Genomic DNA, 11,947 nt, shown 5'->3' with positions numbered 1-11,947 from the left:
TTTGAGTCAAATGTTTGAATAAAGAATGTGATATTTCATTAGGGGAGGGGGCGTCGTTGCCCGCCTACCCACATAATGGCATGCTTGATACTCTCATCCTAGACGAGTGGGAATGTGGCTTAGTTTAACAAATTCATGTGATGTGTAACCGTGAGCCTCAACCCTCACCATCATGGCTCACTCTTGTCTCTTCATGGCAACAACAAGATGGGCATGTTCATTCTTGTGTTGGACTGAAGGTGATCGTGAATCAGACGGTGGATCAATGAATCCAGCGGCAACCCCATGCTACACGACAAACTCTCTTGATGATGTTGGGACACTGGTTCAATGTATACCCAAAGGAGTGGCCGACCAGCGCCTCCTAACCTAGGTACATCGCTCCGACAACCTATACCTCGTTGGCTTCGCGAACCGCTTCGGAGAGTGGTTCACCTTTGTCGGCGAGTAGATGAACCTCCCGGGCTCCATGACACCCTCCTACGCAGGCAGCTACACAAACATCTTAGGAAAGCATGTGGACCATGACATCCTGGCCTCCGTCCTGGTCAACCACATCTAGGCGTTTGCCTACGCCCTCCATCTCACCACCTATAGGTCTGGAGACCTTCTCCCGACACCGCTCTCAAGCCCGCACTTGGCTTCTTCGTCCTGACGATCGCCAAGGCGGAGCGATTCCCGACCCTCAGAGCGACGCTCGCAAGCGCCATCGACGTGCCGACACTGCAAACACTCAACCATCCCCTAGTTTTCCTCTCCTTCTTTGTTCAAATTGGCTTCTTGTTATGATGTGCATCCGTGTTGTGGTGTGGACAAGCCCCGCCTACTAGATCAACATTAGTCTGCACAGGTAGATCAACATCCCCCATATTTGAGTCGAAAGTTTCAAGAAAAAAGTGATTTAATAGTTGGGCGGGGGGAGGGGGGTTATATGTGCCTCAACCCTCACCAATGAGGCCCACTTGCATTTGGGAAGTGAAAAGGCGATCGAGGCCTCATTCTTGTCTCTTCATGGAAACAGCAATGATGGACATGCATGTTCGTGCCCTTGTGTTGAACTGGATTTGGCTGTGAATTGCATGACAAATCAATGGATCCAGCAGCGCCCCCATGCTACACGATAGACTCTCTTGACGATGTCGGCCTACTGGAAAAATATAAACCCATAGATGCGGCCGGACAACATGTACCTTACCGGCTTCCCCAACCGCCACGACGAATGGTTCGCCTTCGCCGCGCATACCGTGCTCCACGAACGCTCTCCTACACATGCAACTACAACGACATATTCGGCAAGCACGTCGGCCACGTCAGGCCTGGCCATTGTCGCAGGCATCCAGGCGTTCGCGTTCGCTCTCCAACTGGCTACGTACACCTCCGACAGAGCTCACCATCGCCGAGGCAGAGCGCTTCCCGATCCTCCGAGCTACGCTCCCCAGCACCATCGACGAGCCGATGCCACAAACCCTCAACCAAACCCTAGTTCGCCTCGTGGTGAACTGGGCGAGGTTTTCTTGTGCCTTCCGTGCCTAGGACTGCTTCGGGCAGACCGTGGGTGTGTGGAAACCCAACGATGAGGCCAAAAAACTCTGCAGCCAGCTAGACACACAAATGGTCTAGGACCCACGATGAAACTTTGAATCTATGGTCCTTGAATTAAATGTTTCGGTTTTAGAAGGAAGGGGGGCATCGCCCCCCACACACCCTACCCATATTGAGCCCATATTGAGGTGGTGTCCTGGATGGAAATTAAGGGTGCAACGCTATATATGAGTTTGACTGGACTTGTTACACGTCACATGTGTCTACAGACTTAATTACTCCCTCTGACTAATATTACTTGTCACTAGTATGAGTGTACTTAGAACTTAAATATGTCTCGATACATCTATATTATTGGCAACTAATACGGATCGGAGGAAGTACATGAAATTTTGACTGACCCTATAAATGGAACCAGTGCATTCCCGCCGGCCCTATTTACGAGGATTGCTGGATCGAGATGTATACAATCTCACAAACAAGTTCAGCCATCGGCCCCACGCCAGTGGCTGAACCGGCGGCCAGTAGTCCACCACCCCAGAGATAGCAAAGCGTCTGCAAATTTTTACCACGTACTAGTCAATTTACCCTTGATCGAAATCTAATCCTTGTTTTCAAACTTAGCAAAACATAGTTTAAAAAATAACAGATATATCTAAGCCTGTGCAAACACGGTTTGGCTGGGTTGCCGGTTTCGTCTAGTTCAAAATTGTATACTAGCTCCTAAGATAAAATTGGAAATGTGAAGAAAAATGAACTAAGCAATAACTGACAAGTTTCTACTGTTTGAGCGGTTCCATATTTGGTACCCTTAGGAATAGCACCACATGATTGTTACTCATAAATCTCATATCTCATATCTCATAATTATATGCCTCTTTAATATTTTATCAGCTTCTAACTTCTTGATCACCTACTTAGGCACTTCATTTGTGATTGCAATAATAAATTATGGAATTCTGATTGAGGTATCTCACCTTAACAATTTCTATCATTGTCTGTTGAAGCCAATTGTTGTTCATCAATAGGTTTTTCATATAGTCCTAAATCATGCAAAAAACTGTCATTGCTTTCTTTCATTTCAATAAGATCATATGCAAGAAATCTGGCCTTATGTGATAAAATTACTTGGGAGACAAAAGCTTCTATTCACATGCTTCTATGTAAAAGTTGCGTAATATCTATATAAATGGGCCGGCAGAAAAACCGGGCCAGAATTTCCTCGCGGATTTCCCGTCCAGGAAAAAGCCTGGGAACCGCGGCGGATCCAGCGCAACCAAATGAGCCCTTAGCTATCTAGGCTGTTTTGATCGTGCGTTGAGCGACGAGACGACCAGTTTTTTTGACAGACGAAGAGAAAGGACCAATCAACTTTCGTTTTTTGACCTACCAACACCACCGATCCGTTACTTATTAGTAGAGATTTAAGATTTATTGTCTCTTTCTCTCTATAAAAAAGGTATAGTGATGGCATCCATGGTGTCACCTGCAGCCACAAGATATGCCAGTGCGTGTTATTGTTCCCATAAGTGAAATATATGACGTGTTTGGATGTTTATGGATTCAGGTTGTAAGTGGGACGAGTAGAAGACAACCTGCATATTGCCACATCATCCCATAGACGAGACTTGAAGCTGAAGATATGAATGAAATTTCATCATTTATGTTCCTTCAGAATGTGACCTGACACCAAATTGGGCAACAATCAAAATTTACCAAATTGAGAAACAATTAAATTGTTCTGGGTGAACTTTGCTAGCAATCGGTGGCCTGGCGTCTATCTTAAATACAATGTAGTCCTATCTACTTATTATTTCCTGCAGACAATATTGAGGTGTTAGTTTTCAGGTAATAAATTGCAATACCTGATGTTCTGGGCGTCACCAGTATTTGTCATCTTTCATGCAGTAGAAGCCATGGTGAAGATTAATTGCTGCAATAACTTGAGGCCTAAAATTGCTTGGACCACTCCTTTTTGTTGCCAACTGACATGTATAGATGGTACAAAAACAACTGCGGGGTTTCGCTTTCTATACATGTCAACGGTTGTTTTCTGGTATGTATTACCATTCGATGTGTTTTTCATCAATGGTGGTGGATATGAGCGTACCATAGGCATAACTGTAATTTCATCTAGATTTTGTAATGGAGCACTTCCAAGATACCATAGTAACACAAGACTAGGTAGGCATTGTGAAACAACTGAAGGATTCAATACAAGTTTCAGACATGGAACAAAGGAAGCAGACAATCTCTCATCGTCACCACTGCATGTCTAGACAGTGCGAACCATGATTCTATCTACATACAAGATTAGCATGAACCAGAAAAGTGTGGAGTATTTCCTAGTATTACATCTGAAGAACAAGGACAATCTCTTAAGTCTTATGGACCTCCGCCCTGAGCTCCTTGATGTCCTTGTTCTTCTTCAGGTCCACGATGAAATCCATGTAGCGCTGCTTCTGGAAATCTAGGCAGATGGCCACGGCCTGGTGGAGGTACTCAGCGATCTGCACGTAGTCCTTCTTGACCACACCTCTCGAGGTCATCGCTGGTGTACCTGCAAGCAAACCTAACAATTTATAACAATGAACTTAGCTAGAAGTATCATCAACGTTCTAGAAATCATCTGTTGTATGTACATAAAAGTACCAAAAGTTTCTTTTTCTCAATTATTTCAACAGGGATAGTTCAGTGATAAGCATATCTAAAACTGACCAGTCTTATGAACGTCAAATATGCAAGAGATACCCTAACTAGAAAGAAAAACGTTTAAAACATCAATAGACTGCAGTTGAAGAATTACGAGTATTTGCGCGTGAAACGAAATTTTGTGTTCTTATTTCAAGCAGTCGGTGTTCATGATCCTCGTACTTCACGACAAGTTGTTGTCATAACAATAAGCAGGGCTATTGTGATAATATCAGTAAGTACCTAGTTCAGTCAGGAGGAGGCGTTTTGGCTCATAGGAGCATTTGCACCCGTTATGCAGAATAATTAAAAAATAATTTTAAAAATATTAAAAAATTCTGACATAAATTTTATGGTGTACATCGTGACATTTTATGTTCGTACACAAATTTTCGTGAAAAAACAATATTTTTTGTGGCATGTACAAAAAAACAAAAAAAATGTCTTGTACGTAGTCATGTTGTAGCATCAAAATTTGTTTTTTTTACAGAAGACACAGAAAAAAAAAATTCTGGAAACTTGTGTGCAAACATAAAATGTCTAGATGTACATGCAAAATTTTGTTTCGGAATTTTTTGACACTTCAAAATGTATTTTCACACATCAGGTTCGTATGCTCTATGAGCCAAAGTGATTTCCTGGCCATTCTGCCTAACATAAGCTTTGCCTATACATATATATCTTATGTAGATCTATGGATATCAGATCTTGACGGACGGACAGTATTGACATACTAGATAAAGTAGGATGCATAGTCTTGCAAGTTAATTATAGATTACTCATTCGCAAAAAAAAAAAGTTAATTATAGATTACTAACTCCAACATTTTGGCGCCCAAAAAAACAAAGAATGATTACTTACTACTTTCTTAAGCCTAAGGCTTCTTATGAAGCAAGCAGGTCTAAAATTCAGGATAACATAAGCTACTGAAGCTTATATTTGCATAGCACTTTCTGGTTTCATGCAAGATTACAGTGTTAATTCAGAGACACAATCAGTAAGTTGTTGTTCCGTGTAGGATGACAAGTTGGTCGGTTGACATTTTATATTGCAAGTAACAAATAACAACCTCCAAAGCATGTCTAAAAAACAGAGTAAGAAAACCATTGTTGGGAAGATGTACTGACCAATCCGAACACCACCAGGTGATAATGCACTGTTGTCACCAAAGACTGGCATTTTTGTTGTGTGTAATACTACTCAGATCACATACTTTCTCAACTTTGTTACCTATAATTTCAGCAAACCAACTTTAGAGCAAGTTCACACTGAACACAACCAATATCAAAAGATGCCAATTAAAGCTGCTCTGCATACCAGACGAGCCAAGAGGGCGAAGATCCCAGAGAACAAGGTGGTTCTCTGTTCCATCAGTAACCAGCTTGTAGCCCTTGCTCATCAGATGTTTGGCAATGGCAACAGCATTGGCCATGACCTACTGAGTACTAAATATAGGCGTGAGGTTGAAGCAGGCCTGTGTAGGCGGGGGAGCCAGAGTAGGGCTGCAAGTTGACGCCCCAGGAGGCGAGGTGCAGGCCTTGAGTGCCACCGTAGTAGCGCGCCTCCGGCATGCCCTCCGGCGGGGAGCTGATCGCCTCCATGACGGCGCGCGAGGTGAAATTCTCGGGCGCGATGAGCTCGCTGCTTCTCCCGCTGGATTAGCTCGTACAACTCCCGGGTGGTCTATTGGGCCAGGCCTCTCTTCGGTCTGTTTCGGAACGTGCAGGATTTCGCCTCACGGAGGTGAGCAGTAGGAATTGTACTGCTCCTCTTTTTGCCAGAAGTATTAACAGCTACCGACCATTGGATTGACCAAAATAATGGCTATGGTTCATTTGAGGGTACCACAAAAAGCCTCTTATATTTATATATGATGCAACCTTTAGGTGATATTCGAATCAAGGATGGGAAGTATCTCTTAATATACTTGAAACTAAAACCCCCATAATCATACTCCTAGACGAAATTCACATGTAAATTAACTTGGTGTACCATTTCCCAGTTACCGTGGTTGATGGACATAAGCATGAATCACAAATAAACGGACACATTCACACTTGTAGCGAGGCCTAAGTATATAAAGATAATTTTTACCTAATAAATCTGGATGTTCAGTGTGCTTTCAAAGCTAGGAGTTTCAATATGACATTAACAATAAGGCTCCAAGCTGTATGTTTTTTTCACAAGCTGATTCACGATTAATAGCTAAAAAGACGAAAATGCACTAGTGCTTATAAAATGGGGCGCAAGTGATATCGTCTCCGTCCGGTGCTGCTGTAAGATTCCCGCGCCGGACCCACCCGCTAGAAGGTTTGACCGCCCATTTAGAGAATACGAGCGACGAGCCGTATACACCAGCGCGACGGGATCGTATGTTATACGGTGGTGGCCCACCAGCCGTATACACAGCGCGTCTGCGCGTGTCCCTGCCTCGACGAGACGCACACCCGTAGGGCGAGAGCGGAAGCGAAAATCTAGATCCAGACGACGCCGGCCACGATGCAGGTCCATGGCCGACCTCAAGGGTTCACTCAGCTCCTTCTCAGGTCAGATCTCGAACGCTGTTTCCGAATTCGAGCCGAGATTAGCGCTGCATGCTCTCTGATTCCGCTGCTCGATTCTCCCTCTAGACTCGCACTGGATCGACCGAGAAGATGCAGTCCGGACGGAAGATCGGTGCTACAGTCCAAGCTGAAGCTTCGACTCGGCGAGCTATGAAAGCAGCAGCGGCGGCGACAGATTAACAGGAGGGAGCGGTAGTTCCAGGTCCGGCACTACAGATGACGCGTCCCGTGGCTCTGATTCGCAGCCATCGCCGGGGTCATTGAACGACAGGTGCGTAATCCCCTCCGCCTGGCAATGATCTGTGCATTTGAATTGGCTCAAATTCTGACTCTATAGCTAGCGCATATATCTCGTTTATGTGGTATTGAGATTAGACGAGGTGTTAAAAAGTCAGACAAACTGAGGGAGGATAACCGAGAGCAACCATATGTGAAGTCTGGTTTTTTTGAGACGCTCGTGTCAGTGATAGTCTAGCTAATACGGGAGTGGAATCATTTTTGGAGTGGGCAAAATGCGCAGGAAGCAAATCTCTGGGTTCTAAGAGATGCAAAGTTGGTTTCAGAGGTTTATTGTTCAGTTAGTTTGAGAGGTGCAGATGTATTTTCGGAGGAACTGTGGTTGTATATTTAAAACAGACTGAACTTGCTTTTATTGTAATTCAGATAAATTAGATTATATGCAGAAAAAAGGACTCCACTTATGCGTAAGTATTCATGCTTGAACAGTGGCCATCTTGCCGCTGATGTAGAATCCACTCTTGTTTGTGCTAATCTATACGTAATGATAGATAGGCAATAACAAAAAGCATGAAGAGTGGAAGTAGCGATATAGTATAAGGATATCTTATTCTCGACAGGTAGCTTCATGGAAGAAGAGGTTTGTTGGAAGAAGAGGTTCGTTGATTTCCGATGCTCATAGTTGCTCCCGTATGTTAGTAGAATTATTTTCCTAGTTTTAGTGTGCCATGGTGGGTTGGTAGTCGCGGCTGAAATTATACCTATGAGGTCATGTAAAATCGTGGACAAATGCTATTTTCAGAAGATTTTCTTTTAACAAACCGATAGCTAAAATGCGTTTGATTGCAATTCAGCATGTCTGGTGTGATGAACAGTTTGATTTGTCGATGCAGGTGTAGTAATTCCAGTATTTAAATAAGGGCCGGCTTATTTTGACCTCAGTTGGTTCATTCATTGTTTAGTTGTATTTTCCAAGTAACAAATGATTAGTCCCCAATAACATGTCCCTTTTTAAGTTCTCGATTTGAGTTCATATAGTCCTTAAATTCTCCAGTCCCTTTGCGTGAGCCCGAGTTATTCCCCGCCAAGTTCTGATGAGGATTATATGCAGTACAGTAGCATTTCATATTTTCATCTATGTATTGCATCTCTAATTTGCCCTTAGGTTTCAAATTTCCATCGCAGTTTCTTAGGCCCTTCGTGTATGTTAAAAATTCACACGCATTTGCTACGCCTGAGTTTTATGCACTGTTAAGTTTCTACCCTCTTGTACGTTGCTCAAACATTATAGATTTTATTATGTGAGTCAGCTGGTAATCTAACAGTATCATTTACTAATGCCTTTATGTTTGTATGAGTTCAGACTATCAATTTCTTCTTGATAGACATATTGTTTGTAGGAGAATTAGCTCCTAAATGAGAATCATTTACTTAGACTCGTGGATTCTTCATTGTACATACTCTCAAGAATTGGGTAAGGGTGCATGACAGAGCTGGTGATGTGGGGGCAGCCCGCCAGCGCCGGTGTTGCGGATCTGCCGCGTGAAGGTGACGGGGGTAAGGACCGACACCAGAAGCTGGTCGGCCCCATGCAGACAAGAAGCACATCATCATGTCCTGGACCTCCGTGTGAAGATTTGTTAACTGTATGTAATAGGGAGATGATCCATATAAGAACTTCATAAATGAGGGATTGGTATACCGTGAATATCTCCAAAGAACTTTATAAATAGAGATTGGTCCGTCATGAATACTGTAGTTGGTTTCACGGCTGCTCAGAGTCACGAAGTTGCCCTGAGGTGAACATGGACTGTTTAGTGATCATAACAATTTGTTCGGTGGCATAATATGATATTACATTGAGATTTAACCGTGTAAGTCTTAAATACTTCTTATCTTCACTTGTCACCTCTATGGGATGCAACAATGTACCATGTTGATAATTCTTTGAGAGCGGCATGCCAATATCTTCACGATTAATCCCACCTATGTATGAGGTTACATGACTGTGTATGATATAGAGATTTTGATGAGGACTATATGATATTACCCGGTGTACGATATGGCCATTTTGTTAAGGACCACATCGCTATACTAGTTCATGTAATAAGACGACGGGATCACATCTGGAGGTATTAGCATGGCTATAATAGATGAAACGGTGTAATTTTTATGAAATTTTTGGTTTCACTTGTCTCCTATAGGATGCAACACTATACTATGCGGATGTTTTTATTTATTTGAGAGCCCCATACCAATATCTTCTCCTCGATTAATGTCGCTCAGGATCATACATGGAGGTATTAGCAGGGTTATAATAGATTCAACGGTGTAATTTTTATGAAATTTTTGGTTCTACTTGTCTCCTATGAGATGTAAAAATGTACTATGCGGGTGATTTATTTATTTTAGAGCCTCATGCCAATATCTTCTTCTCGAGAAGTACTATATGGTATGGAGTAGTAGTAAAGAGATCAATTTTGGGGCTCTAAGATCTCCATTGAAATTTCATGTTGAATTACCAAAATAAATAGAGATTATTTTCAATGAACATATAACCAATTAATAAGATTAAGACCATCTTATCTATTTTTTGAAAAAAAAAACATGCACAATTATTAGAGTTGGGCCAATGTGAACATGGGTGACCCCTAAGATTAAGAGTACTCTATGAACATGGGAGTTTATTTGAAGAAACGCATACTCCAGATAATTGGTATCCATATAGATGATAAATAAAAGATGACTCTATGAAATTGAACAACATACTCTACTTCATATGGTAAGGACTCCATATCATCCAACCATGCAGTACAAATCGTTAGTCATTGTACACTATAGATATGGAACAAGATCTTTTTTATGAGAACACATTCACAATTTTTGTTTTTACTTGTCTCCTTTGAGATCCAACAATGTAACTATGCGGTGTTCTATTTATTTGAGGGGACCATGCCAATATCTTCTTCTCGATTAATGCCGGCCGTATTTTGAGGATACATGAAGGACTCTATGATATTACACTGTGAACGATATGCAGATTTTGATAAGGACCGCATGTACTATACAAGGTTAAATTGATAAGATGAAGATATCACACCCGTAGGCATGAGGAGAGTTAAAGGGGATTCAGTTGTGCAAGTCTTAAATACTTCTTGTCTTGACTTGTCTTGACTTGTCAACATTAGGGTATCCTCGGCAAGGTAGTCAGAGTCAGGATTTGTCAGGATCTCAGTTGCTCTAACTTCTTGGCGGTATTCTATTCCATACGGTAGTCCTGGAGGTCGCCCTTGTAGGCGCCCAAACTCCTAAACTGTTTGTTTTGCCCCTAAGACATGCAACATGATTTGGTATGTCTAAATACTTATCCACTAAAACTTCTCTTCCAGTGGACGTACTAACAATCTAAAAGGTTAAGGAGATTTGTCAATTAAGACGTCACTCTCAAATGCATGTGTATCAAAATAGATATGTGAGTGAGTCATCATTAGGGTATACTCGGAACTCAAACTAAACTATATATAATATGTTGGAATTTTGGCCCATATTGGACCAACGCAATAAATATTCCAGAAATTCCTAATAAATCCTAGAGGCCCACATGGCCCATTCATGCATGGCAGGGGTGGGACAAAAGTTTAATCCCACATTGCTAGTTGAAGAAGAGTTGGAGCAGCTTATAAGGGGAGCTCTTCATACCATTTGCAAGAGAGAAATAATAGGAGGAAATAGGAGCTGACCACACGCGCGCTCCTCCTCCTCCGACGCCGCCGCTCGCTCGCCTCGTCACGACACGTCGCGGTTTGCGGGAATGCCTCGAGCCGAGAGCCTCTCTCTCTTTCTTTTTGCCACTCATGAATGGGTATATGAACATACGCTAGAAACTGAATCGTTTTTCAGTGGGTTTTGAATACGTAGGCTGTTCAGCTTCGACTGCTGCCTGTTCGGTTCACCTCCCTGACCCTTCGTTTCATCTCCTCGCGTGACTTGTTCGGCTCCTCTCTCTGTGCCTATAAAAGAGGTCGCTCCTCTCCAGAGAAAAATTACGAGACACAACACCATATGCGCCTACCACTCGGTTCTAGAGCTTTGCGCCGCCGCTCAAGACTTCTCCATCCCGTCTACCGGCGTGCACCGCTGGACGGGACAGCAGGCCTCCGGAACCCCGTCTCTTGTGATCCTGTACGGGAGAGAGGCGATAAGGTTTTTGGGGAGCGCTCTAGCGCGACTCGCCGGCTTCGACATCGACACGGAGGCCGACGACTACTTCCCCAACGAAGACTTCTTCCCCGACATCAGCAACCTCTTCAACGACATGGCTCTCAACGGCGACAACGTCAACGCTGGTTCCTCTTCCGCACCGTATGTCTTCTTCTCTTCATTTTGTGAGATCATGATGCTCTTCCTTATCTTAGCAACATGTTCGGGCTCGTTATCAGGAAACACATTGCTCTTATCAATCAGTTTAGATTTGTTGATCCTTTACTCTATGGTGATTTGCATGACTAGTTTATTCTCAAACTCTTTAGTCATGTTTTATCCACTGTTTTCTTTGATTAAATTATGGGGAAAATTGCTAATATATCCAACAATCCAAAAACCTTATAGGCATTATTCCCCGGATAGCTTTATTTCATCTCTTAAGCCTCCTCCATTTGAGGGAGTGAATTACAAGAGGCGGCGTGCGAGATCTATCCTCTAGCTTAAAACCATGAGATGGTTTTACGCCAATAAGGGCAAGCCTCAAGCAGATCTTAGTCCCATCGAGGAGAAAGCTTTTCAGGATGACGGTCACCTTCTAAGAGGTGCTATTATTAGCGTTCTTGGCGAGAACATTATTGACTTGTATTTTTCCATCTCTACATGCAATGATATGTGGAACACGATCAAGGCCGAGTTTGGGGTCTCGGATG

At 42.9% G+C, this 11,947-nt stretch overlaps 1 long non-coding RNA gene across 1 annotated transcript; it reads left to right on the top strand.

Annotated features, from left to right (window-relative positions):
• Positions 1 to 6,655: 6,655 nt before the first annotated feature.
• On the top strand, positions 6,656 to 8,785 carry LOC124708524. The gene is made up of 2 exons (XR_007005184.1): positions 6,656 to 6,779; positions 6,864 to 8,785. It is a non-coding gene; the product is annotated as an uncharacterized LOC124708524 (long non-coding RNA).
• The last annotated feature ends 3,162 nt before the right edge of the window (positions 8,786 to 11,947 follow it).

This window comes from Lolium rigidum, chromosome 4, assembly GCF_022539505.1.
Source record: "Lolium rigidum isolate FL_2022 chromosome 4, APGP_CSIRO_Lrig_0.1, whole genome shotgun sequence".
Classification (NCBI taxonomy): domain Eukaryota; kingdom Viridiplantae; phylum Streptophyta; class Magnoliopsida; order Poales; family Poaceae; genus Lolium; species Lolium rigidum.
Note: the sequence above shows the minus strand (reverse complement) of the source record. Positions and strands in the feature narration are given on the sequence as shown.